The sequence below is a fragment of the Oryctolagus cuniculus genome, chromosome 9 (assembly GCF_964237555.1).
Source record: "Oryctolagus cuniculus chromosome 9, mOryCun1.1, whole genome shotgun sequence".
NCBI lineage: Eukaryota > Metazoa > Chordata > Mammalia > Lagomorpha > Leporidae > Oryctolagus > Oryctolagus cuniculus.
This window is the reverse complement of record NC_091440.1, coordinates 4,309,284-4,332,978: the sequence shown is the minus strand read 5'-3', so window position 1 is coordinate 4,332,978 and position 23,695 is coordinate 4,309,284. Positions and strand designations below refer to the sequence as shown.

Here is a 23,695-nt window from a genome sequence, read left to right as displayed (position 1 = left end):
GCCTATCTTCAATCTGAGGCCAAAATTGACCCTATATTTAGATGACATTGCCTTTGTGGGTTTAATTGATACGGGAGCAGATGTTACTGTCTTAAAAGCTAAGGACGCAAGAAAAATACAACATTGAAAGACAGCACCCAGACCTGACCTCCAAGGTGTTGGAGGATTAAAACTGGCTGATCAGGTCATCACACCTGTAACTTGGTGAGATGACAATGGAGATACAGGAACCATCTTTCCACTAATTGCTGAGGTTTCTATGACCTTATGGGGGAGAGATGTGCTCTCACAAATGCGGTCCTCACTACGGATCACAAATCTCCACAAGCCAGCAGCTTTAATGGAGAACCTACAAGTAAGATTCATCCCCAATTCTAGGGGCCACTGCTCACCTCATACAAAAGACAGGCCCAATCCCCATTGAATGGGAAAAAACAGGAAACATCTGGGTAGAGCAGTGGCCAATAATACAATCCAAACTTAGCATCCTTAAAGAATTAGTACAGGAACAATTGGAAAAGGGACATGTAGAACCCTCAACTAGCCCTCATAACACACCCATTTTTGTTATAAAAAAAAAAAAAAACAGGGAAAATATCGGCTTCTACAGGATTTGAGAGCCATTAACAAGAATATAAAAAAGATGGGAACATTCCAGGCTGGCATTCCCCATCCAGGGGCCATTCCTAATGGATACCACATAGTTACCATTGATATCAAAGATTGCTTCTTTTCCATTCCCATTGCAGAGCAGGATAAGGCTTACTTTGCCTTTACAGTATGGGAGCCCAATTTCCAGCTCCCTGCAAAAAGATTCCAGTGGACAGTACTCCCACAAGGCATGAAAAATAGCCCAGCCATTTGCCAAAGATACGTTTCTCATGTGACCAGCACACTTAAAGATCAGTGCTTGGTCATACATTATGTGGATGATATCTTACTTGCTCACAAGAATGCAGGCATTCAGAATGCCTGTCTAAGTGAGGCAGAAATTTACAATTCCTGGGTTTATCTGTTGCCACAGAAAAGGTACAACATTTTCGTCCCTTTCAATTCTTGGGTTATCAAATCTCCTCCCATACATCTCCAATGGGCCCAAACCTAAAAGTCAAGCATAAATACTCACTTAATGAACTTCAGCAACTATGTGGCCAAATCAATTGGCTGAAGGCCTTCCTTCCCCTACCACCTGCAGAACTTAGACCACTATAAAATTTACTAAGGGAAATAGCCATTCTTAAAAAAAAAAAAAAATCACATTGACACCTGCAGCCAAATCCACTACAGAAAAGATTAACACCCAGTTTTCAAATTTAAAAACCTTTAGATGTGACCCTCAGGTGCCTCTATTTGCCATAACCATATCTACCCACAAGGCCCCCTTAGGAGTTATTTGGCAACAACACGGGCCACTTTTTTGGGTGCACGTAGCCTGGAGCAATTGTCGTAAAATAGTAAACAAAGTAGATGCCATCCTTATGATGGGACTTAAATTCAGATATTATACCAATAAGATATTTAACACAGATCCAGACATAGTGGTCCTACCCCTATCACAATTAGAACTGTCCACATTGATGCAGAATAGCACGCTCTTTCAAACTTTAATGATAAATTTCCCAGGACAGGTTGACAATCACCTGCCAGCAGACAGGCTACTCCAGACGTTACAAACCTTAGAAATAGACTATCCAAAACATGCTCTCCCTGCTAATCAACCTATACCCATGGACCATGTGCGTTTACGGATGCCAACAAGTCACTCTTTGGAATAGTGATCAAATCTTTAACAGAAAAAAGATAAGATCCATGTAGAACCCCACGGGGGATCAGTACAGTTGGGAGAAATAAGAGCAATAGTCAAGGTTCTACTCCTTAGCCAAGATGGACCGGTAAATATATTTTTGGACAGCAAATACTCAGTACAGGTAGCAAAGACGATCCCTTTTGCAATCTTTAACCTGACCAATAAGCCAATTGACCAGATGTTCACAACAGTTAAAGAGCTAACTGAAAACAGAAAATACTCATGGTATATATCACATGCAAGATTACATACTGGGTTACCTGGCTTTATTTTCCGAGGCAACAGAAAAGTTGATCGTCTTATCTCCTGCAACACAGCTTCCATTGGACACTTAGAACAAGCCCGTATTTTACACCAAAAATTTCATATGTCAGCAAGCAGCATAAAATTGCTTTTCCCAGAGCTAACAATGAGCCAATGCAAACACTTACTGCACTCTTGCAAGAATTGTGCACCCCTCACCCCGTTAGGCCCACTGCAACAAGCAGGAGTGAACCCACGAGGCCTTGCTCCTAATAAGCTATGGCAAGTGGATGTCACCCACATTAACTCCTTTGGTAAACTTAACTTTGTCCATGTGGTGGTAGATACTTATTCAAAGGCTGTATTTGCAACAGCCCAATCCAGAAAAAAGCTAGTAATGTGATAAAGGCGGTTAAATCAGCCATGCTGGTCCTTGGTGTCCCCTGGACCATAAAGACTGATAACCAGCCAGCGTATACATCACAGGAATTTAATTCCTTCCTGAAATCTTGGAACATACTGTCTGCCTCAGGTATCCCATACAACCCACAGGGACAGGCAATCATTGAAAGAACTCATAGGACGATTAAAGATCTCTTACAAAGAAACAATCATATGCCCTCAGACCCACAGCTTGCTTTGACTGAGGTCCTTTTCACTATCCATTTTCTTACTTTTGATTCCCAACGGATCAGCCCAGCTTATAAACGCTGGGGATCCTTTCCATCCCAGGCCCCAGCCCCTATGGTTAGGTGGAAAGACCCCAACAGGAGAATGGAAGGGACCACATCCTCTGCTAACCAAGGCTTGAGGATATGCTTGTGTCTTTCCAGAGAATGCGGAACAGCCCATTTGGGTACCAGCCAGAAACATCAAGCCTGTAACTGACAGCCAACCAGAACCAGCTGAACAAGACCGAGACTCCGCCTTGTTAGCAGACGCACCTGCCCTATCATCCAACCCTGAGAAACTGCCCATAGCCATGCCTGTTACTGTTTTGTACCCCACTAGCTCTGGTCAGCCACTCAAACAGCCCACAGCCTGTGTGCAGTCATGCCATTCCTGATAACCATTATTCCTCATTCCTACCCGTATCTGAGCAAGCAATCCTGTGGCCTCTTGATTTAAGCACTGGTTAGTCAATGACGGGTAAGATCCCCTGGGGGACAACCGAAGACAGGCACAGCTGCGTATGGAGACCACATGGAAACGGGGTCAACAATGGTATGGCCAAGAATCATGCCTCCCATTGCTCAAAAATAAACAAAAAGAGGGAAATGTGGTGGAATGAGAAGGCAATGCCAAGGTGGCCACTGGCAAGTGAGTGTCAGTTACTCAGGAATGGCTTTGAAACCCACCTGGCTGTGATTAGTTGGGGCATAGACCACCCCTTGACCAGATTGGCTGGTTTTGACTATATAAGATGTTGTTCCAACTGTAATAAACGAGACTGCCGGCTGCTTGCCTCAAGCCTGCTTTCACCTGACTCCCGGGGTCTGTGTGGTGACTCTGTGCCTCTTGCCCCCACCACGCTGCTCCTCTCAGAAACAAATCCACTGCAACATTGTGAAGAAATCAACAGCAACAATTAGGCAAGAAAAATAAACCAAATGGATACAAATTGAGAAATGGATACAAATCAAAATATTACTATTTGGAGAGGACATGATTCTATATGTAGGGGATTAAAAAGACTCCACTAAGAGACCACTGGAACTCATAGAAGAGTTTGTAATGTACAGGATATAAAATCAATATACAAAAATCAAGAGCCTTTGTATACACAGAAAATTCCACTGCTGAGAAAGAAGTTCTAAGCTAAATTCTATTCATAATAGCTACCAAAAAAATCAAATAACCTGAAATAAATTTAACCAAGGATGTCAAAAATCTCTATGATGATAATTAAAAAACATTAAAGAAAGAAATATGAGATATAAAAAATGGAAAATATCCCATGTTCATGGATTGGAAGAAGCAATCTCATCAAAATGTCCATACTGCAAAAGCAACTTACATATGTAATGCGATTCCAAACAAAATACCAATGAAATTATTCTCAGATCTAGAAAAAATTACTCTGAAATTTATATGGAAACACAAGAGACCTCAAACAGCTAAACCAATCTTATACAACAAAAACAAAGCTGGAGGCATTACAATACCAGATTTGAAGGGCAGGAATGATCAAAACAGCCTGTTACTGGAAACAAAACTGATGTGTTGGACAATGGAAGAGAATAGAAACTCCAGAAATCTACCCAAGCATCTGCAACCAACTTATCTTTGACAAAGGAGCTAAATCAATCCCTAGGGTGGGGACAGTCTCTTCAACAATCGGAGCTGGGAACAGCAGATCTCTATGCAGAGGTGTGAAGCAAGGCCCCTACCTTACACCTTATATAAAAATCCACTCAAAATGGATCAAAGAGCTAAATCTATGACACAATACCATCAAATTACTGGGAAACAGTGGGGAAACCTGCTAGACATTGACATGGGCAAAGTCTTCTTGGGTAAGACCTCAGAGGCACAGGCAAGCAAAGCCAATCAATCCACAAATGGGATTACATCAAATTGAGAAGCTTCTGCATTGCAAAAGAAACAATCAGCAAAGAGGCAACTGATGGGATGGGATAAATTATTTGCAAACTATGCAACCGTGTAAGGATTAATATCCAGAATATACAGAGTTAACGAAACTCAAAAACAACAAACAACCCAGTTAAGAAATGGGCAAAGGACTTAAAAAGGTATTTTTCAAAAGAAGAAATCCAAATGGATGACACGTGAGAAAATGCTCAGGATCTCTAGCCATCACAGAAACGCAAATCAAAACCACAATGAGGTTCCATCTCACTCCCAGCAGAACAGCTTTATTAGACATCAACAAAAATGATGGCAACGATGCGAAGGAAAAGGTACCCTAATGCACTGTTGGTCAGAATGTGACCTGGTCCAGCCTTGTAGAAGACAGTACAGAGATACCTCAGAAGTCTGAAGATAGACTTACCATATGACCCAGCCATCACACTCCTGGGAGTTTACCCAAACGAAATTAAATCCGGGGCCAGTGCTGCGGCACAGCAAGTTAAATCTGGGGTCTGCAATGCAGAGACATCCCATATAGGCTCCAGTTCATGTGCCAGCTGCCCCACTTCTGATCCAGCTTTCTTCTGTGGCCTGGAAAAGCAGTTGGAGGACCCACATGGGAGACCTGGAAGAAGCTCCTGGATCCTGGCTTTGGATTAGCATAGCTCCAGCCATTTTGGCCATCTGGGGAGTGAACAAGCGGACAGAAGACCTCCCTCCCTGCCTCCCTTCCTCCCCCCCACCCCACTGCCTTCCTGTAACTTTGTGTTTCAAATAATTAAAAAAATTTTTACAAAAGAAAAGAAATCAGCATATGAAAGAGTTATCCGTACACCCCATGTTTATTGCAGCTCAATTCACAATATCTAAGATACTGAATCAACTCAAATTTCCACTAACTGAAGAATGGATAGAAATTATGGAAATGTACACTATAGAAGACTACACAGCTGTAAAAATAATGAAATCCTGTCATTTGCAAAAAAATGAATCCAACTGGGAACCATTATACTTGGAGAAATAAACGAGTCCTAAAAAGACAAATACCCTATGTTCTTCCTTATCTGTGGTATCTAACAGAGTACCCAAAAGGTAATATATAATCTATACAAGTGAAATTGACACTTTGAGATGCAGTGATTTTGAACAGCCCTTGTCTTGACTGCTGGGGAAGAGTTTTTATTTTTTATACTATTTATTGAACTCGTTCCTTAGTGTAAGGTTAATCTTATGAGTATAAATTAACTGAAAACAGATCTTTGTGAAAAATAAGGATGGGGATCAGAGAGAGAGGAGGAAGTATTGGAGTATGGGCAGGACGGATGGTACGATGGGACGAATTACTGTTTTCCTAAACTTGTATGTATGAAATGCATGAGGTTTGTATACCTGAATAAAAGTTTACAGGCAAAAAAAAAAAAATTAGAAGATTTTGGACTTCTTAGTGATGATAATTCAGTGGTTTTAACCAGGGGAGTAATACCTAATTTAAATCTGTAAATGTAAGAATTTTGTTGTGGGAGCTGATGTTGTGTGGTGGGTAAAGCAGCTCCCTGCTACACCAGCATCCCATAAAGGGACTGGCTTGAGTCCCAGCTGTACCACTTTCCATCCAGCTCCCGGCTAATGCACCTGCAGAGCACCAAAAGAAGGCCCAAGTGCTTGGACCCCTGCACCCATGTAGGAGACCTGGAAGAAGGTCCTGGCTCCTGGTTTAGGACTGGTGGAACCTTGGCTGTTGCAGACATTTGGGGAGTGTGCCAGTGGATGAAATATCTCTGTTTCTTTCTCTCTGTAACTCTGCCTTTCAATTAAATAAAATAAATCTTTAAAAAACTGTTTTTGGTTTGGAGAACAGGAAAAGAGTAAGAGTAGAAAGAGAACGACCAGTGGAGAAGCTCTCAGAACAATCCAGGAAGGATGGTAGAAACGATGGTTATGTCTGAAACCACTGAGGGCCCATACTCTGAATGCCTTTGAAATTCTACCTAACAATACTTGCTATTTATTGAAGGTATGAGAACAGATAGATGACTCCATAGTTTTTAGGTCGTGTAGTGAGGTAGACAGATGTACTATTTAATGAGGAAGGCATTACAGGGAGAGAACGCAAATCTGAGAAATCAACAGTTCTATAATAAATTTCTGAAGATGAGATCATGTGTTATAAGATTACTTCAAATAAAAGGTACATAATTATGAAAAATTGATGATTGATAGTTTTTGAAACTGGGAGATGGGGAAACACAGGTTTTACTATTCTTTACAGCATGTTTTAACTTTTATGAAGAATAACTACATACATATTAAGATTGAGGGGCCCATTTGATTTCACGTGGAGCTGCAATGCAGACAGATACCTGAACAGTAGCTCAGCAGTGAAATTGCAGCTAAAAGGAATCTGAGTTACCAGTATACTTAACGCTATGGGGTAGGGAAAATAGACATGTAGCACGGTGGTTAAGTCTCAACCTGGGAGGCCCACATCCCACATCTGAGTGCCTGTGCCTGAGTCCCAGCCCCACTCTTAATTCCAGTTTCCTGCTGCTATGCACCCTGGAAGGCAGCAGGTGATGGCTCTAGTTACTTGCGTCCCTACCATCCATGTGGAAGACCTGGACTGTGTTCTTGGTTCTTGACTTCAGATTGGTCCAGCGCTGACTGTTGTAGGTATTCAAGAAGTGCCCCGAAGAATGGAATATCTCTCTGGCTTTCAAATAAATAAAATAATTAATGTTTTTTAAAAGTCACAAATAGCTAAGCAATCTTAAACCATAAAAACAACACTGAAGTTATAATACCACATTCAAGACATATTGTAGGGCAGTTATAATCAAAACATCCTGGTCCTGAAATAAAGTAGACACATGGACCAAAGGAACAGAACAGAAACCCCAGAAATTAATCCACACATCTACAACCAACTAGTTTTATTTAAAGTCATTTTATTTATTTGCAAGTCAGAGTTACACAGGGAGAGGAAAGGCAGAGAGAGAGAGAGAGAGAGAGAGAGAGAGAGAGGTCTTACATCCGATGGTTCACTCCCCAATTGGCCGCAACAGCCAGAGCTGCGCCGATCCGGAGCCAGGAGCCAGGAGCTTCTTCCAGGTCTCCCATGTGGGTACAGGAGCCCAAGGACTTGGGCCATCTTGTACTGCCTTCCCAGGCCATAGCAGAGAGCTGGATTGGAAGTGGAGCAGCTGAGTCTCGAAATAGGTGCCCATATGGGATGCCAGTGCTTCAGGCCAGGGCGTTAACCCACTGTGCCACAGCACCAGTCCCACAACCAACTAGTTTTTGAAAGAACAAGCCAAAATCTCTTCTGGAGAGAGGACAGTCTCTTCAAAAATGGTATGAGGAAAACTGGATCTTTTCATGCAAACTATGAAGCAAGACTCCTACCTCACACCCTATACAAAAATCCACTCACAGCAGACCATGGATCCAAACCTAAGACCTGAAAACATCAAGTTACTCGAGGAAAACATGGAGGGGAATACTGCAAGACACTGGCATAGGCAAAGATTTCTTGGATAAGACCCAAGTAGCTCAACCAATAAAATCAAAAAGAGACAAATGGCATTACATCAAGCTAAGAAGTTGGTGCACAGCAAAGGAAACCCTCAACATAGAAGCAACTGGAGAGATTTCAAATGGTGGAAGAGGGAAGGCACAAACTGATCTAGTCTAGGGGAAGATAGTTTAAAAAAAGTGGAGAGAAAAAAAAAAAGATGGCATGTACCAATGCCATCTCACTAGTCAAAGTGATCAATTTCAGTTCACAATTGATCATACTGATAGGTCTAAGAGTCAAAGGGATCACATAAACAAGACTAGTGTCTGCTAATACTAACTGATAGAATAAAAAAGGACAGAACAATCCAACGTGGGAAGCAGGATACACAGCAGACTCATAGAAGGGCAGATGTCCTAACGGCACTCTGGCCTCAGAATCAGCCCTTAAGGCATTTGGATCTGGCTGAAGAGCCCATGAGAGTATTTTAGGCATGGAAAGCCAAGACACTCTGGAAAAAAAAAAAAACCTAAATGAAAGGTCTCTGTGAGTGAGATCCCAGTAGAAAGAATGGGCCCTCAAAGAAGGAGGTACCTTTCTCTGAAGGGAGGAGAGAACTTCCAGTTTGACTATGACCTTGCCTAAATAAGATCGGAGTCGGCAAACTCAAAAGGCTTCCATAGCCTTGGCAACTCATGACTGGTGCATAGGGAGATTACTGATGCCATAAACAGGAGTGTCAATTTGTAAAGTCAACAACAGGAGTCACTGTGCACTTACTCCTCATGTGGGATCTCTGTCCTTAATGTGTTGTACAATGTGAATTAATGCTATAACTAGTACTCAAACATACTTTACACTTTGTGTTTCTGTGTGGGTGCAAACTATGGAAATATGTACTTGATATATACTAAATTGATCTTCTGTATAAAAAGATAATTGAAAATGAATCTTGATGAGAATGGAATGGGAGAGGGAGCAGGAGATGGGAGGGTTGCAGATGGGAGGGAAGTTATGGTGGGGAAAGTCATTGTAATCCATAAACTGTACTTGGGAAATTATATTTACTAAATAAAAGTTAAAAAAAGAAAAAAAAAGAAATACCACCATATATAATAATTTAATATGTAATAAATGTGTACTTGGAAAAAAAAAAAGTGGAGAGAGTATAATTTCAGGGAAGAATTAGGGAAAAAACAGCAGAGGAAACCACACAAATTAGACGGGCACTGTAAGTCTACATGGAGGGTGTGGACATGCACAACTCAGGACCCCACAGCCAAGAGTCTCAGTACCAGCCTTGGAGAGTAAGGCAAGACCTGACTGCAATAGCCCAAACCACTGATGGTAAAGATGCGGGAAGAGCCTGGCCTGAGTCCTGCTTGGAGCCCTGTGGCAGACAGTGTACCTACCAAACTACGGGGAAAATAATGGAGAGGCCGTTTTCCTCTCCCAGAACAGCCAGCACCAGCATCCTGTAGCCAGCTGAGAGGGAGTGGGCACCATTTAGACCTGTGTAACATGCCCCAGCTTGCGTCCATGTGCTCAGCAATCAGATGAGAGGAGACACCTGGGGCCAGCTGGGAGAACGGACAGGGGGCTGCGCACTTGTGACTGTGGGAATCCTGTGTGCTGGGACTGTGAGAACGCCATGGCGGTGTGGGAGGGCACAGGGTGTGGCTAGGTCTCTGGACAGTCACTGTGGGAGGCTCCGACACTCAGGTCTCCCTGATTGCCTGGTGAGGGTCTTAGCTGCAGGATGCATGCTCACTCTGAGGACTGCAAGGACCCTTTGTGTGGTTCTTGTGGCAGCACAGATGAATATTGCACCCCCTGGGGCTAGCACCCTGACAATGGGCGCATTGTAGAAGAGGTGAGCATGAGACTACGCCAACAGAGTGATCAAAACCACGACTCTGATTAAAAAAGAAAAAAAAAAAGAAAGAGGAGATTTAACATGCCCAACTTGGGTATCAACTTGGGCACTCCTGTCACCCTGGAGTACTGAACTAGAGCCCCCTGGCCAGACCAAGGACATGGCTCAGGGTATTCACTGAAAGAGCAGAAAGTCAACTAAGCCACAGAAGCATAGTCCAAAGAAAAAGCCATCACAGGGGGAAAAAATACTGAAAAACCAACAAGTATCTCCACAAATGCCTAAAAATAAACACAGAAATTCAATAAGAATAAGAAAGAAAACATGACGCCCCAAAGGAACACCACATTTCAAAACTAGAATATGGGCTGGCACCATGGCTCAATAGGCTAATCCTCCACCTTGTGGCACTGGCACACCAGGTTCTAGTCCCGGTGAGGGCACCAGATTCTGTCCCGGTTGCCCCTCTTCCAGTCCAGCTCTCTGCTGTGGCCCCAGAAGGCAGTGGAGGATGGTCCAAGTGCTTGGGTCCTGCACCCGATGGGAGACCAGGAGAAGCACCTGGCTCCTGGCTTCAGATCAGCGCGATGTGCTGGCCACAGCAGCCATTGAAGGGTGAACCAACAGCAAAGGAAGACCTTTCTCTCTCTCTCTCTCTCTCTCACTGTCCACTCTGCCTGTCAAAAACAAAAAACAAAAAAAGAAAACTAGAATATGAAGAGATTGATGAAATTTCAGAAACAGAATTCAATAAATTGATCATAGGATTACTTAGAAGTAATCAGAAGCAAATATACAAATTAAAGAAATTCACAGATGACATGAAATAAAATTATTTCCATGAAGTTGAGATTATAAAAGAAATCAAAATGAAGTATTAGAAATGAAGAAATCAATAGATCATATAAAAATGCACTGGAGAGCTTTAGCAACAGACTTGGTGAAGCAAAAGAAAGAATATCTGAGTTAGAAGACAAATCTGGAAATTCTACAGTTGGACCACACACACACAAAAAAAGAAATTATAAAACTAAAAAACAGTGTTGAAGATTTATGGGATACCATCAAATGACCCAACATACAGGTCTTAAGAGTACCTGAAGGTGTGGAAAGACAGAATGGATTAGAAGGCTCTGTCGTGAAATAATTACAGAAAACTTCCCTAATTTGGAGAAAGGGACATCCAAGCACAGGAAGTACATAGAGCTCCTAACAGACATGAACAGAAAAGATCTTCACCGTAATATATTACAGTCAAACTCTGAATAGTAGAAGATTCTAAAAGGTACAGAAGAGAAATGCCGGATTACTTTCAGAGAATCTCCAATTAGACTCACAGCTGACTTCTCATCAGAAACCACACAGGCTGGAAGAGAATGGCGAGATATATTTTCTGTCTTAGGAGAAAAAACTGTCAACCCAGAATACTATACCCAGCAAAGCTCTCATTTATGAACGAAGGTGAAATAAAGACCTTCCACAATAAACAGAAATTGAATTTGTCAACATTCGCCCAGCCTTACAAAGGATGCTTAAGGATGTACTATACACAGGATCACAGAAACATGGTCAACACTATGAAAGAAAGTGAAGGCAAAAAGTCTCCCAAAAAGTACAACTGAAATCCAAAGTAAACAATAAGAATGTTTATGAGAAAATGGCAGGGCAAAGTCATTATTTATCGATAGTTACCTTGAATGTAAATGGCTTTGGCTCTCCAGTTAAAATATTCATACTGGCTCAATGAATTAAAAAACAGGACGCATCTATTTGTTGCCTAGAAGAAACACATCTCACCAATAAGATGAATGCAGACTGAAATGAAGGATGGGAAAAGTTATTCTATGCTAACAGAAGCCAAAAAAAAGCAGGTGTAGCCACCCTAATATCTAACAAAATAGACTTTAACACAAAAACCATTAAAAGAGACAAAGGGTCCTATGTAATGATTAAGGGATCAATTCAACAGGAAGATATGACTATAATAAATGCATATGCACCTAATTACAGGGCACCTGGCTATTTAAAAGAGACATCGTGTTTCTAAAGGGAGACACAGATTTCAATGCCCCACTTTCAGCAATGGACAGATCAACCTGACAGAAAAGATTGAATAGTAAAGCAAGGAAACACCAGAGTTAATCAACACTTTACAATAAATGAACCTAGCAGTTATCCACAGGACTTTTCACCCTACAGTTACATCATACACATTATTCTCATCAATGAAAGGAACTTTCTCTAGTATAAACCACATGTTAAGCCATAAAACAGTATCAGCAAATTGAAAAAAAAAAAAAAATCAAACCATGCATCTTCTCTGACCATAATGGAATGAAGCTGGAAATCAACAATCAGGAATCTCTAGAACATAGGGAAATACACAGATACTAAGCAGTATGCTCCTGAATGAACAGTGGGTCATAGAGGAAATTAATAGAAATCAAAAAAATTCTGGAAATGAGTGAAGATGACAATATAACATATCAAAACTTATGGGATATGGCAAAAAGCAGTGTTAAGAGGAAAGTTTATAGCAATAGGTGTCTACATCAAGAAATTGGAAAGGTACCAAATAAATGAGCTATCGATGCATCTCAAGGTCCTAGAAAAACAGCAAACTAAACCCAAAATTAGTGGGAGAAAAGAATTAAAATTAGAGAATAAACAAAATTTAAAAAAATACAAAGATCAACAAATGAAGAGCTGTATTTTTGAAAAAATAAACAAAATTGGCATACCATTGGCCCAAATAACTAAAAAAAAGAGGTATAAGACCCAAATCAATAAAATTAGATATGAAAAATAAAGGTTACAACAGATACCACAAAAATAAAAAGAATAATCAGAAATTATTACAAAGAGCTACATGCCAACAAACTGGGAAACCTACAAGAAATGGATAGATTCCAGACATGTACAACCTACCTAAATTGAGCCATGAAGATATAGAAAACCTAAACAGACCAATAACCAAGACGGAAATTGAATCAGTAATACAGATGCTCCCAAAAAAGAAAAGCCCAAGATCTGATGGCTTTACTGAATTCTACTAGACATTTAAAGAACTAATTTCAATTCTTCTCAAGCTATCCAAAACAATTAAAAGGAAGGAATCCTCCCAAACTCCTTCTATGATACTAGCATCACCTTAATCCCTAAACCTGAAAGATACAACAGAGAGAGAACTACAGACCAATTTCCCTAATGAACACAGATGCAACAGTCCTCAACAAAATACTAGCTAACAGAATCCAACAATACATCAAAAAGATTATTCAAATTGAACAAATAGGATTTATCCCTGGTATGCAGGGATAGTTCAACATTCACAAATCAATAAATGTGACACATCACATTAGCAAAATGAAGAAAAAATATGATTATATCAATACATGAAGAGAAAGAATTTGATAAAATACAACATCCTTTCATAATGAAAACAAAGCAAATTTTGTATAGAAGGAACATTCCTCAAGACAATCAAGGCAATTTATGACAAACACACAGCCAGCGTACTATTGAATGGGGAGAAGGTAGAAGCATCCCCATTGAGATCAAGAGCCAGATAAGGATGCCTACTCACATCTTGCTGTTAAACATAGCCCTGGAAGGTTGCCCAGAGCCATTAAGCAAGAAAAAGAAATCAAAGGAATGCAAGTTGGGAAGAAGGAAGTCAAACTATCTGTATTTGCACATGACATGATTCTATATATAGAGGATCCAAAATAAGAGACTATTAGAACTCATAAAAGACTTTTGGTAAAGTGGCAGCATATAATATCAGTACACAAAAATCAATAGCCTTTGTATACACAGACAATGCCACTGCTGAGAAAGAATTTCTAAGATAAATCCCATTCACAATAGTTAAAAAAAAATACTTTGTTATAAATTTAGCCAAGGATATCAAAGATCTCTACAATGAGAATTATAAAACATTAAAGAAAGAAATAGAAGACACACACACAAAAATGGAAAAATCTTCCATGTTCATGGATTGGAAGAAGCAATATCATCAAAACGTCCATACTAACAAAAGCAACTAACATATGTAATGTGATTCCAATCAAAATTCCAAGGCCATTTTTCTCAGATCTGGAAAAAATGATACTGAAATTCATATGGAATCACAGGAGACCCCAAATAAGTAAAGCAATCTTATACTACAAAAACAAAGCTGGAGGTATCACAATACCAGATTTGAAGGGCAGTTATAATCAAAACAGCCTACTACTGGCAAAGGAAAAACAGATGGATAGACTAAAAGAACAGAATAGAAATGCCAGAAATCTACCCATGCATCTACAACTAGCTTGCCTTTGACAAAGGAGCTAAAATCAATCCCTGGAGCAAGGACATTCTCTTCAAAAAACAGTGCTGGAAAAACTGGATCTCTACATGCAGAAGTATAAAGCAAGACCCCTATCTTACACCTTACAGGAATATCTACTCAAAATGTATCAAAGACCTAAATCTATGACCCAGCATTTTCAAATTATTAGAAAACATTGGGGAAACCCAGTGAGACATTGACATAGGCTGAGATCTTGTTTAAAACCCTAGAAGCACAGGCAATCATAGCCAATCGATTCACAAATGGAATTACAGCAAATTGAGAAGCTTCTGCACTGCAAAAGAAACCCTCAGCAAAGTGAAGAAGCAACCAACAGAATGGGAAAAATTATTTGCAAACTATGGAACTGCTAAAGGATTAATATCCAAAATGTAGAAAGAGCTCAAGTAACTCAAAAACAACAAAACAGACAACCCAACTAACAGACAGTTTTTCAAAAGAAGAAATCCAAATGGATGACACATGAGAAAATGCTCAGGATCACTAGCCATCACAGAAATGCAAATCAAAATCACAAAGAGGGGGCCGGCACTGTGGCTCACTTGGTTAATCCTCCACCTGTGGCGCTGGCATCCCATATGGGTGCCGGGTTCTAGTCCCGGTTGCTCCTCCTCCAGTCCAGCTCTCTGCTGTGGCCCAGGAGGACGATGGCCCAGGTGCTTGGGCCCCTGCACCCACATGGGAGACCAGGAGGAAGCACCTGGCTCCTGGCATCAGATCGGCGTAGTTCCAGCCATTGCAGCCTTTTAGGGGGTGATCCAATGGAAGACCACCTTTCTCTCTGTCTCTCTCTAACTCTGTCAAATAATAATAATAAAAAAAAAACCAATGAGGTTTCAGCTCACTCCCATTAGAATGGCTTTCAAACACACATCAACAAACAAATGCTGGTGAGGATGTGCGGGGCAATGTACTCTAATCTACTGTTGGTGGGAATGTAACCTGGTCCAGCCACTGTGGAAGACAGCATGAGATACCTCAGAAATCTGAATATAGACCTACCATACGATCCAGCCATCTCACTCCTGTGAATTTACCCAAAATGAAATGAAACCAGCATATCAAAAAGTTATCAATACCCCTCCATGTTTATTGCAACTTAATTCACAATAGCTAAAATATGGACTCAACCCAAATGTCTGTCAACTTAAGTCCAGATAAAGAAATTGGGATATGTATAGCATGAACTACTACACAGCAGTTTAAAAAAAATGAAATCCTGTCATTTTCAACAAAATGGGTGCAAGTGGAAAGCATTAAACTAGCAAAATAAGCTACTCTCAAAAGGACAAAGACCCTAAATTCTCTTATCTGTGATAACTAATAGAGTACCTAATATATAATCTACAGAAGTGAAATTGACACTTGAGAAGTGATGATTTTAAATAGCCCTTGACTATTTAGGAACAGTGTTTACTTTTTTTTCATACTATTTGTTGAAAACAGTCCTTAGTATAGAGTTAATCGTATGTGTGTATAGTTAATTGAAAATAGATCTCAGCCAAAAATAAGAATGGGAATAGGTGAAGGAGGAGTAAGAAAGGTTGGAGTGGGTAGGAGTGGAAGGGCAGGTAGGGTAGGAAGAATCACTATGTCTTAAAGTTGTATTTATGAATTGCATTAAGTTTGTACACCTTAAATAAAATGTTTCTCAGTTAAAAAAAAGCAACTCATAATGGGAGAAAATATTTGCAAACTATTCATATGATACAGTTTACTATCTAAAATATATAAGGAGCTCAAGAAAATCAACAACAATAAAGTAATCAAGAAATAGGATAAGGAAATGAATAGGAATTGTTCAAAGGATGAAATTCGAATGGCCAAAACACACATGAAAAGATGCTCAGGATCACTTGCCATCAGGGAAATGCAAATCAAAACCATAATGAGGTTTCACTTCACCCATTAGGATGCCTATCATTGAAACATGAAAAAATAAATACTGGTGAGGCTGTGGAGAAAAAGGTACCTAAATACACTATTGGTATTATGTAAACTAGTACAATGTTTATGGAAGACAGTATGGAGGTTCCTCAAAAATCTGAAAATAGATCTATCTACCCAGCAACCCTACTCCTGGAAATTTACCCAAGGGAAATATCAATGTATGAGAGTTATCTGAACCCCCAAGGTTGTAACAGCTCAATTCACAGTAGCTAACATATGGAATCATCCCAGATGTCCATCAACTGATAACTGGGTAAAGAAAATGTGATAGATATACACTATGTAGTAATAGTCACATAAAAATAATGAAATTGTCTTTTGCAACTAAATGGATTCAACTGGAGACCATGTTTACTGAAATGTCAGATCCAAAAAGACAAATACTGTGTTTCCTTTGATTTGTGGCAGCTAACACAGAGAATAAAAGAATACAATGTAATTGAGTGAAACTGACATCTTAATATTATTTTTTATAGCTCTTGTCTCTACTTCAGAACAGTTGTCTTTCTACTTTCTTCTTGTTGAATTCTTTATTTAGTTGAGGATTAAGCTTGTGACAATAAAATAAATTGAAAGTATGCTATTATAAAAATTTAAAAAATAAAGGAAGGAAGGAGGGAGGGAAGTACCACTGCGGGCTTAAAATAATATATATGAAATACATGAAATCTTTTCTCTTTATATAAAGGAAAAAAAAACCATGAAATAAGATGAGAAATATCGAAAGTGACTAAACAGAATAGGACCAGCACTGTACAAATGGACTCTTCAACACTTAGCAATGAGGAAGATAAGAGGAATCAAGGGAAACCAAGATTTATCAATGTTTATCAAGTTATTGAAAACACCCAACTCCAGGCCAGCACTGTGGTGTACAGTGTTAAGCCAAGGCCTGTGGTGTCGTCATCCTATATGGCTGCCAGTTTGAGTCCCGGCTGATCCACTTCTAATCCAGCTCTCTGCTGGCCTGGGAAAGCAGAGATGGTCAAGTACTAGGGCCATTGCACCCGTATGGGAGACTTGGTTAAAGCTCCCAACTTCGGCCTGGCCGTTGCAGCCATTTGGAGAGAGAACCAGCAGGTGAAGACTTCTTTCTCTGCCTCTGCATCTCCCTCTTTAAGGCAGAGTTACAGAAAGGGAGAGACAGAAAGGTCTGCCATCCGCTGACTCACTCCCCAAATGGCCACATCAGCCCAAGGTTGGTAGATCTGGAGCCAGGAGCTTCTTCCGGGTCTCCCACATGAGTGCAGAGCACTTGGGCCATATTCCACTGCTTTCCCAGGCCACAAGCAGACAGCTAGATGAGAAGCTGGGACACGAACCAGTGCCCATATGGGATGCACGCATCACAGGTGGAGTCTTAGCCTACTACATCACAGTGCTGGCCCCAGATCTTTTTAAATTTTTTTAAAATACCTAACTTTGAATCAGCACTTCTACCTTTAGGAAGTCCTGAGAAACTAACAGGACTAGTAGGTGCTTAATTAGAAAATTTTAAAAACCTGGGAGGTGGCATGGCCAGATAACCTTAAACAATGATGGACTAACAAGATACATCATAGTATTCCACAAGATATTGTAATCAATTAAAAATGACATATATTTTAGCAATCTGTAAATACTTCACAATTCATTAAGTGTGAAAAGTTGAATAAAGCTTTATAGTTTGCTTTATGCTTATTTGTTACACTATTTGTTTACGCCTTCTTTACCACTGATAACCCGAAATAATAAATGTTATTACCTTGGGAGGAAAGTTAAGACATTTTTCCCCTCTACACCTAATTGAACTTTGTAGTTTTTCTAAACAGTCATAAAAATATAAAAACATTTTTCAATGAAGCTCATTTAGTGAGATGAAACACAAAGGACCTTAAAAGGAAACCTTATTCAAACCATTAAAAAATTGTACGAGTAACAAAAATGTACATAACTGAAATCATGATTATGAACCACTTTGAAATAATATAGAAAATGTTAATAATATATTAAATATTTTATTTAAGACCAACAAAATCACATACATTTATTCCACTATTTGAATAAAATTTTGTTACTTTCAAATCATTTCCACAGTATCCTATGCATCAAATTCCATACATTCCAATACTGTCATGAACGTATTTTTTCAAAATATATAGGCTGTATTCCAACATTTGATATATAAAACTCAGAAATAATATTATATACATTCACTTTAAATAACATAATTATAGTCATCTTAATACTATTTATATTCAAGTACAAATTCACAGAAAAAATGCTTTCTTAAAAATGTTTTTATTTCGAAAAAAATTAAAATCTGGTCTGCTTCTAAAATTGCATTTTTTTCAATTTTAAGTATTGACTTAAAAATTTTCCCTAATTTAGTTAAAATCATTGACAATAAAAAAAATGTTAAAGGTCTAATTATAACAATATTCCTTTTTTCTTACGATGCTTTTATTAGCTAATGACTATCATTTAATTTTTAATTTGAATTCATAAAACCATGTTGGAAGGTTATTTTTAATGCCTCAAAATTCTATATTTCTATAACTATTATGCAAATACTTCTTAAACTGTTAAATTATTTCATCTTTATAATAATCAAATATTACACTACCGAGTTGCTTCTTCATTTTGAGTCAGTTTCTTCAATCTTAAAAGGTAAAATTACTTTCTTACATCTAATAATACTTTTTTCCTTTTAAAATTTACACTTAAAAACTTTAATGATGTAATGGATTCACCAGATCACAGAGCTTTCCTCATTATTATGGACAGCATTAAATCAAATACTGATTTTCTTCTTGTAATTCAGACTTGTCTATTGAATCAGTTACCCAATCTTCTTGCAGGATCTTAAACTTTCTCTTAAGAGTTCTTCTAAAAGCTTTAAAATCCGGAACACGGCTATGATCGTCCCCAATGATTACATGAGACACTCCCTCAGCTAAACAAGAAACTAATTTTGCTCCATGAAATCGAAGCTGCAAGGCCTTAGTAGCTAATCCTGTTCCCTCAATTTTGGTGCTCAAGTCATTAATCACAGCATACAAGTCCAAATAGACAGTGTGGTGTCGAAACATACTGAGAGGAGACTGGTCCCAGGAATAACGAAATTCTAAATCAGCAATCACAGAAGCCATTTCTTCGGGAGTCTGCTCATCAGAATTTTTAATTCCTGAAAATACTTCCTTCAGCTGGTTCAAATCTGTGTCAACAAAATAACTATCCCCATAACAATCATATTCAAGGGCAAAATGTTTTTTTGTTGATGGGCACATGTGGATCATAAAGCGTGGCTGCCAAGGCACGCAGCTTTTGGTCTTAAAACACTCCAGAAGCCACGCAGGCTTGACAACATCGTGCTTATCTGAAGAAATAATATTTTTCACTCTGATGTTCTCAGACCCTGCAATTACACAGTACGTGTCCGGGCCTGGATTCTGTACGATATAACCACCAAGTTCTGCGATTCTGTTCTCTAGGTCAGGCTTTGGATGGCTGTCTGTTCCACTCATGACACAAAACTCTACATCTTCAAATATATTAGAAACCTTGTTTATGTTAGAAAGGTTCGGTGCTTTTAAATGTTCAATAATTCCAATAACTTTCTTCATCTTGGGGGCAGCTTTACGCTTTTTTTCTCGGGGTTCATCATCAGCGCCTACACAGAGGTGTTTGGATGCGAGCTTCCCAGACGCTCTCCCTCTGAGTTGTTCTAAGTCATCCAGAGTCATGCATTCATGCCATTCTTTGTCATCTCTTATCTTCTCGATTCGTGGAAAACGCAAGGTGCAGCCAGTTTTGTACATAGTACTGGGGACAATCTCTGCTGCCTTAACTTGGACAATGACAGAATTGCGAGGTTCAATGTATACTTCCGGCTTCTCCGTTCCACATAAAATACTACCTGGAGGAGCTTTTCTATGAAATGGCTTCCAGTGTTTGGCCAATTTCAAACCCAGATCATATAGTTCTTTCATGGTGTATCCTGAGCCAACACGACAGAGAGTATGAAATACAGATGGCTTTTCACCAGGAGGTGGCCTCTCTGCCACAGCACACAAAAAGTGAGACATCATTCCACCCCGTAGACCTTTACCCCAATAGCCCCCAACAATTAAGATGTCCAGTTCATCCATTAGTCCACTGACATACTCTGGCTTAATTTTCAACCACCCTTCACCCCTTTTGTCTGGCTTGTAAATAGACAGAGGATGTTTTATCATGATTCCTTCTTCTCTCTTATCTATGGCTTCGTTCAACGCATCAATTACTTCATTCTTGGTATGAGCTAGTGTTTTCTGCACGATTTCTATTCTACCTGGCACTGGTGTAAAAACACTACTAAGAATCTCATATCTGTTTCTCAGGGTCTCACGTCCAAGTTTTTTATTATTAACCATCAATACATCAAAAACACAGTAACATGTTTGCAGATCAGAATCTTCTACCATTCGTTTAATGTCAAACTTATTCCCCTTTTGCATAAAAGTCTGTGTATCTGGGCTGTAGGCCATCATCTCCCCATCGAGGATACAGCTCTGTGACTCTGTTTTGAATGCACTGTGAATGAATGGGGTGAGAGAACCTTCATGTGGAGCAGCACCAAACTGGTCAGTGTAGTTATATCCGTTCCGGGAGAAGTACTGATAGACATCCCCGTCCTTGTGCATCTGCATACGCTCACCATCCAGCTTGGTTTCAATGTAGAAGCTCTGGTGCTTCATATCCTTTTCAATGCGCTCAATATCTGCCACAGCAGCTAACATCGGTTTAAAGGCAGAAAATAAAGTGATAGAGATATCACTGAGTCCCACGGAAGGATTATGTAGTTGCCTACAGACCTTTTCCAGATCGGTGGTGACATTATGCAGCTCAACAGCATCAGCATGAAAGGCAGAAAATATAGTTTGCTGACTAACACCAAGCTTTAAGTCCTTTACGATCATCCGTATGAGCCACTTCTGTTCAAGCGCTGAACTCTGTGTTATGAGCTGAAGAAGACTCTTTTTGGTTAGGTCTTTTCTTTTGGCAGAGTTATTGCTGGCAACCGAGTCTAGAAGGTCGTTTACTTGCTGTATGGTTAGGCTTCCTTTCTGCAAACATCTTGGCTTCAACACAAAGTAGGCAGTCATTGCAAAGTCACCTGCATCTCCATGTGTCGCAGCAGGTGTTCTGTAATTTAAAAGCTTAAGGGCATCTTTTCCCTCTCTAGGTAAATTAAGTAATTCAATATAAAGCTTAGCAAGCATAGTTTCCTTTATTCCATAGGCCATTCTCTCTCTCTCTAGCTGAGGAAGAATAAGTCTCATTGCTGGATAAAATGAGTCTGTGACATCTTTTTGGTTCTTATGAAGGGCATCATGAAATTTCCTCCAAGAGTCCAAAAATTCACTAAAATGTCTGATTTTGTCTGCACGTCCTTTACTTCTCTGTATTCGTTCTAAAGTTGAACACAGATCTGCAAAAGGAACATGAGATGCAACAGTTTGTGCAGTCTGTGAGGCAGCCATTGAAGTGATGGTGAATCCTTTGGTTTAACTAACAAGGCAAAAAGAGAATAATTTAAGAAAAGGCAAACTTCAACTAATATAAAGATCTTATGACAATTAGACAATATTTATTAATGCTTGCTAAATGAAAATATATCGATGATGTACCTTTTCACACTCTACTTTTAGTAACTATTGATTTTCAATATAAGTTGGTATTTATAACCAAAGTAGGGATGGGCAACATCCAGTCCACAGACTGTATAAGGCCTGCGGAGGCAACCACAGGTGGGATTCAAAGTTCATTAAATCCATAGTAGGTAATTTTTAAGTTAATAATTTTGTATGGCCCATGAATGATTTATAAATATTCAAATGGCCCTTGGCAGAAAAAAAGGTTCCCCACCCCTGATCTAAAGGATAATCATCCCCATTTCCTATAAAATGAAAAAAATCACTTTATGTTTCTCCTTAAATTTCAATATTCACTGAATTATTTTATCGCTTAATTAGTTAGCACATAATGCAAAATAATATCGTTAACAGGGACAGGTAGAATTAATTTCATTTGTAAGGCCCTTCTTTGTATGTCTCTTCTTTATGTCAATTATCACCTAGCACCAGAAACAAACTTCTGAAATCATGTTTTTAAAAAGTCACAAGCTCACTAGATTAAGATGTGATTTCCTAGGATGTTTGAGATTCCAATCATTCATAGGGCCCTCTTCTTACAGTCAAACAAAGATCAAAGCCTACCTCTATTTTTACTCTCAGGTCTTCACTGGTAGCTGTTCTACATCACTCTAGTACTCAAAACCAACTCAATAAGCATCCTCACTTTCCCTATGTACTTTATCAGGGTACTCACAGTCCTATAAATATTAACTCATTAGCATACTTCTTTTTGTTAGCATATCCATGCCAGTCATTCTCCAAGTAGCCAGTAATTACTTAAGAGTCAATCTCTGTGCTACAGGCAAATACACTATGTTTCTACTCTCAAAGAGCATATATTCGATTAAGAAAAAGAGATATAATGGGAACTAATTATAATAAAATATTAAGTGGTCTCTGACAAACATAATATAAGTACAATGACTTGAAACACAGCTTTTTATTGAAGTATCTTCTAAAATCGGCAAAGAAATAATGAATACCTTGATGGGGTAACATTGAGAATACTTCCTAAAGTTGTTACCATGGTGTGAAATTTACTTAAAGTTTTACACATTCATCCAAATCCTACTGGAATTATAGCAGATTTATTTAATACAGTTTAACACATGTAACACTGGGGCTGGCATTGTGGCATAGCAGGTAAGGCCACTGCCTGTGATGCCAACATCCCATGTGGGCACTGGTTCCTATCCCAGCTGCTCCACTTCAGATCCAGCTTCCTATTTATGGGCTGGAAAAAGCAGTGGAAAGTGGCCCAAGTACTTGGTCCCCTGCCACCCACAAAGGAGACCTGAAGAAGCTCCTGGATCTTGCTTGGCCCAACACTGGCTGTAGCAGCCATCTGGGGAGTGAACCAGCAGTTGGAAGATCTCTACCTCTCTCTGTAACTCTGACTTTCAAATAAATAAATCAACCTTTGAAAATAAATAAAATATGTAACATTAAAATAAATTAACTATCCCCCCACAAAAAGACATCCAAGTAAATTGTATACCCCAGAAATATAAACCATGTTTTATCTTGTGCCACATCATTATGTAGACCAGGCAGTAGGGTATCAGTGAGGTATCACAGGGATTGGGGAGACCTATTACAGTGCAGAAACCATGAGATTTCTCACACCCTAATTTTCCAACCCAATCAACAGAGAAATACACATAATCAACATGGGCTATATGATCTAATATCTAGTCAA

The 23,695-nt window shown here is 39.3% G+C and overlaps 1 long non-coding RNA gene across 6 annotated transcripts in view; it reads right to left on the bottom strand.

Annotated features, from left to right (window-relative positions):
* LIG4 (DNA ligase 4) overlaps window positions 1-23,695 on the bottom strand; it is a 176,995-nt gene that overhangs the window by 147,894 nt on the left and 5,406 nt on the right. For 3 of the 6 annotated variants that reach the window (XR_011378703.1, XR_011378705.1, XR_011378704.1), the window contains exon 2: window positions 18,317-21,871. The exons of the other annotated variants lie outside the window; for them this stretch is intronic. This is a non-coding gene — a long non-coding RNA (DNA ligase 4). Of the gene's footprint in view, window positions 1-18,316; window positions 21,872-23,695 lie in introns of those variants that run through there. 6 annotated transcript variants of the gene reach the window in all.